This window comes from Sorex fumeus, unplaced genomic scaffold, assembly GCF_029834395.1.
Source record: "Sorex fumeus unplaced genomic scaffold, SorFum_2.1 ptg000007l, whole genome shotgun sequence".
In the NCBI taxonomy this organism is placed as follows: Eukaryota; Metazoa; Chordata; class Mammalia; order Eulipotyphla; family Soricidae; genus Sorex; species Sorex fumeus.
The window spans coordinates 36,135,484-36,141,381 of record NW_026606064.1 but is presented as its reverse complement, the minus strand read 5'-3'; positions in this window follow the sequence as shown (position 1 = coordinate 36,141,381).

The following is a 5,898-nucleotide window of genomic DNA, read 5'->3' as shown; positions in this document are numbered from 1 at the left end:
AGGGGTAGAAGGGGGGTATATTGGGGCTCTTGGTGGTGAAAAATGAGTACCGGTGAAGGGAAAGGTGTTTGATCATTGTATGACCGAGAGTTACACCTGAAAGCTTAGTAATTTTTCCCACAGTGATTCTATAAATAAATATAAAATAAATAAATAAAAGTATGAAAAAAAAGTAAGGTGGAGTTTATGCCCAACTCAATCAGCTAATCAGTGGCCGAATAAATAGCAGTACTTCTACATAAAAAAAGAAGCTCTTTCTCCACCCCGCACCCCCCACCATACTCCATTTTGCCATTCATAAAGTAGGAGTGATCTCTCCTTGTGGTTTTCCCAATGATGTTAGAGGATAATTTGCTAAAATTTTACAAGTTTCAGACTTTAAGGTTTTGGTCAGTCCTGAGTCTCTGGTTTACTGGTTTTGGGTCTAGTAACTGACAGAACTGTTAAATAAATTGGAAAGGGTACAGAAAATGCCTTGCATGCTGCCTGGCTCTGCTGATGCTCAGAAAATAGAACAGAATCCCCCAACTGCCCAAACGGAGGCTCCTACTATTTAGTATAACTTGGTACACTTTGGGGTGAAGAGGAAGAGACTTTTAAATCATTATTTTTTAAAATGTTTATCTATGCATTTCAAAATAAATTTTAAGCCTGAATGGTAGCAGGCATGACATGATCCTTATAGATGAGACCCTGGGCTTGGTCCTCAGGACCCTCAATCTCTGGCTCCAAATGTTTTTATTTGTTTGTTTTTAGTCTAATATTTGGTGTTATTAAAACGATGTCATCAGCAAAGCGCAGGTGGTGTAGTTGCCGACTGTCTATCTTCACTCCCATTCCTTCCCATTCCAGTCGTCACATGACATTCTTGAGGGTGGCACTGAAGAGGTGAAATGGTATCATCCTGCCGAACCTCTCTTTTGACAAGAATGATCACTTCCTTGGAGAGTGTTGAAATCCTGGTAGTGAATCCATAATACAGCTCATGGAGGATTCTGATGTGTTGAATTTGAACACCCTGTTTGGCTAGGGCTTTGATGACCACTTCAGTCTCAACAGAATTAAAAGCCTTCTTTATATCAATGAACATTAGACAGAGTGGCATCTTTAACTCCTGGGTAACTTCAATGACCTTGGTTACCATGTGGATACGGTCGATCGAGCTGAATCCTTTCGGAACCCGGCTTGCTCGCATGATTGTCCTTTATCTAGTGTTCTTCCAATCCTATTCAGGATGACTCGAGTGAACAGCTTGTAGAAAACAGACAACAGGCAGATCAGGCAATAGTTGCCAATGTCATGGATGTCTCTCTTCTTGTACGGTAGGACAGTCCTGCTGGTTTTCCAATGGGACAGAACCTTGCATTCAGACAGGTAGCATGTGAAGAGCCGAGCCAGTCTATTGATGAGTACTGACAGCAGGTTCTGGAGGTCTTCTGGAAGGCCTCCAGAACCAGTCACCACCATGCTGAGACCACTCTCCGCGCACATGAAGGTACTGGCAGAGGAACAAAGGCATGCGGGTCCCGGGGCTGAGATCTCCAAGCCTACTCGGATCGGGGCTGAGCATCCTCCACCCAGATCCTCCGAATTCCAGTAGGCAGGGGTCACACCCACCAACTGGCCCCTGGCGCCGTGTAATCCCATCAACGGCCAAGACTCAGAGACTATAAAACCCAGCTCCCAGGACATCTTATTATGACATCTTATTATCTCATTCTTACTTTGGAAAAACTGGCACGCTACCGAATGTAACCTGCCCACACGGCAGAGTCTGGCAAACTCCCCGTGGCGTACCCAATATGCCAAACACCAATAACAATGATGGGTCTCATTCTCTTAAAGAGCCTTGAATATAGCACTTTCTTAAAAATCTCAGGGCTAGGATGAAGGAGACATTACTGGGGCCTGCTCGAAGCAATCTACGAATAACAGGATGGTCGTGATTCGTGATTCGTGACAGCAGGTTCTTCAGGTGTTCGGGTCTGACCTTTTCTAGGATGGGTGCTGTTTGCTTCTTTACCAATGAAATGGCATGTCAGATTTTGGAAGGGAGAACATTGGGAACGACATATCCATCCTGCGGAATTTGGTATGTGGGAAGGTGGACATGGCTATCAAAGAGCTCTGAGTAGAAGTCATGGATAATATTCTCCATTGTCGTTCTAGAAGATGTGATAGATCCATCAGGATGTCGGAGGGCAGTCATCTTGGTCTTGTAGTTGGCGAAGGAAAGGCGGGCATTGCAAATGCTTTTCCCAGCTTCTGCCACATTTGCCAGCACTGCTGCTCTTCTCTCTTTGAGGTCTTTATCGCTTCTCTGCACTGCTTTGCGAGCTCCTTGAGGTATCTCGGGAGTTCAAGATGCCTCTCTGTCTAACGTTCACTGATATAAAGAAGGTCTTTGGTTCTGTTGAGACTGAAGCAGTCATCGTAGTCCTAGCCGAACAGGGAGTTCAAACTCAATACATCAGGATCCTCCATGAGCTGACTACAGATTAACTACCAGGATCTCACCATTCTACAAGGAAGTGATCATCCATGTCAAGAGAGGTTCGGCAGAGTAATACCTTGTCAACAAAACTTTTCAGTGCCACCCTCGAGAACGTCATGTGATGATTGGAATGGGAAGGAATGGGAGTGAAGATAGACAGTTGGCAACTACACCACCTCTGCTTCGCTGATATGTCATTTTAATAACACCAAACATTAGCCAAGTGGCACAAATGCTGGCCAACTTCGACCGTGAGTGTGGAAAGGTTCAGCTGCAGCTGAATCTCACCAAGACTATGTTCATGAAAAATTGACTCATTCCTGATGTTCCATTCACTCTCAATGGAACAAGCATCTCCAAATGCAACAGTTATGTGCACCTAGGTCGAGAAGTCAACATGACTAATGTCCTGGCACCTGAGTTGTGCAGAAGGAAGAGAACACTTGGAATGCCTTCAAGAGCATCGAAGAAATAGATAAGAGGGCGATGAACCTCTGGCTCTGGGTACATCTCTTTGATTCCACCATTTGTCCTGCATTAACATAAGCCTCAGAGACCTGGGCCCTATGAAAACAGGATCAGAACGCTATTCGGGTCTCCCAAAGAGGAATCGAAAGAGCTATGCTTGGAGTATTATACTTCACTCAAGTGATAGAAAAAATCTGGAGTTCCAACCTTTGTCAACTATCAAGAATCAGGGACACTGTCTCATTTGCCAAGGCGTCAAAAATCAGATGGGCTGGACACATAATGCGATTTGGAGATGACTGCTGGACTAGAGCCATTACCAACTGGATTCCACAGGAGGTCAAAAGATCACATGGCCTCCCGCCTACAAGATCATCAGACTTCTTCATCAAGACTTTGAATGATTTGAGGATCTTTGTGTTCCTGGAGAGAGCAGACACCATACTAGAAAGGGACAAATGGAGACATTACTGGTGCCCACTCGAGCAAATCGATGAGTAATGGGATGTCGAGTGATCAAGTTTTTAGTTTACACCCAGCAATGCTTAGGGGTGACATCTGACCATGTGCTCAGGGAACTATACACAGTTTCAGGGTTCTCAAACCAGGATTCCAGCTGCAGTGGTGAACTAGGCAAGTGCCTTAATCTTTGTACTATTTTTTGGATCAATTTCATAGAAAGTCTATGAAAAGTAAAGTTTATGCCTGAATGGTGAATTATTTTTTAGTGGTAGAATGATAGGGCTGGAGTGATAGCACAGTGGTAGGGCATTTGCCTTGCATGCAGCCAACATGGTCGACCCGAGTTCGATTCCTCCACCCTTCTCGGAGAGTCTGGCAAGCTACCGAGAGTATCTCACAGAACCTGGCAAGCTACCCGTGATGTATTCAATATGCCAAACACAGTAACAACAAAGTCTCCAATGGAGACATTACTGGGCCCACTCGAGCAAATTGATGAACAACGGGAGAACAGTGACAGTGACAGGTAGAATGATAAACAAAGACCAAGTTCTTATTTTTTTCTATTTTAAATACCTTTCTTTGGAATATAACAACTACCATACATTTACTATGCATTAGGTTTAGGGATTTCTAGTTATTTATTTAACTTTTTATTGAACCACTGTTAGATAGACCCTTACAAAGCATTTCGTGATTGGATTTCAATCATGCAGTATTCCAACACCCATCCCTCCACCAGTGTCCACTTCCCAGCACCATTGTCCCCAGGCTCCCTCCTCTTAGGTACTTGTCTCAAGTCTCTTTGTCTCTGTCTCTGTGTGTGTGTTTGTGTCCATAAGGTAAGGTAAGGTAAGGTAAAGGCCCTCCCGTTGATCGTCGATTTGCTCGAGCGGGCCCAGTAACGTCCCCATTGGAGACTTTGTTGTTACTGTGTTTGGCATATCAAATACTCTCAGTAGCTTGCCGGGCTCTCCGAGAGGGGCGGAGGAATCGAACTCGGGTCAGTCATGTTGGCCGCTTGTAAGGCGAACGCCCTACCACTGTGCTATCGCTCCAGCCTAACCATAAGAAGTTTTTAATACTTGGGTTTCTGGATATTGATGTAGCTTAACAGACTAACGGCTAGGAAAGAAATGTACATTTTACTTGGTGCCACTAGGTGGCAGTCAATGTTTGTTGTAGGATCCTCTGACTCCTGAATGGCCAGCAGGGGGCCCACGTCCATAGCGTTTGGGGAAAAAACAGACATGAAGGAGACCAGGGGATATTTCTGAAAGATATTGGTGTCTGGCAGTTAGGACACTTATTCTACCAGTGTAGGGCAAAGTCTGTTTAATAGAGTCTCTGGGATATGCCTGTCTGGAGTCTTGGATCGCCTAGGATTACTCACTGAATCATACAGACCCTTCCGTCCTTCTATCCCTGCATCTCACCAGCCCTCAGTTTCAAAGAGTATTGTGAAGAATTCAGAGATGGTAGTCAGGGCTTGGCACATGGTAGAAGTCAATCACTGTTGAGAACAAAACATTATCATCTTCATCAACAACATCATCTTGATTTGCTCTTTCCTTTCCCAGATTTCCAGGAGGCCTCGAAATTTGATCTTGAGACTCCAGTCCCCTGGCTAGCATGGTCTGAAAGACCTCAGCACATGACAGAGTCTTTGGGACACAGCCAAGGAGGGACCCAGCTCTTCCACTGGCCACTGTCTGCGTGAGGGTGCCCCAGATTTGGCTTCTGTTCTGCATGTCTGTGTGAGTCAATGCCCCTTTTGTAGCTGCAAAGTCCCATAATGATGCATAGGGTCATTTGGCAGCAGGGAGGGTGGGGGTGGGGGCTCCTGCAGAGGCAGCTCTTCTCTTTTTCTAGCCTAGGGGAGCCCCAGTGACCTCTCTGTTACCCTTTCCTCTGCATTTTCTTAATGCCTGCCTGGCATCATGGAAGCTGGCCAGGCTGGTTTTCTGCCAGTGTTTGGCCAGGGTGGGGCAGGGAGTAGCTATGAGTGTTGGTTTCCAGGATCAGGGAGAGGGGGCATGTGAACAGCAGGGGCCACTGAAGAGGAACAGAGGTCTGAGAACAGTGTGGGGAGCTAGACTTGTGCCCATTTTGCAGATACCTCTACTGGGAGAGCAGGGCTGACTGGAGCAGAAAAAGTTTCAGAATAGAAAACCTGTGCTATCAAAGTAGCTTCTTTATTTGCTTTTTTGAGGTCCACATTAGCTTCTTTGTTTGTTTAGTTTTGGGGGTCACATCTGGCAATGCTCAGGGCTTTGTCCTGGCTCTTCACTCTAGGAGTATTCCTGGCAGTGCTCGCGGGACCATATGGAATTCCAGGAACTGAACCGGGGTTGGCTGTGTGCAAGGCAAATGCCTTACCTCTGTACTATTGCTACAGCCTCTCAAACTGGCTTACTACAGGTCCTTTATATGAAAGTCTGCCTCCACTACCAAGCCTTGAGCATAAAGGACTG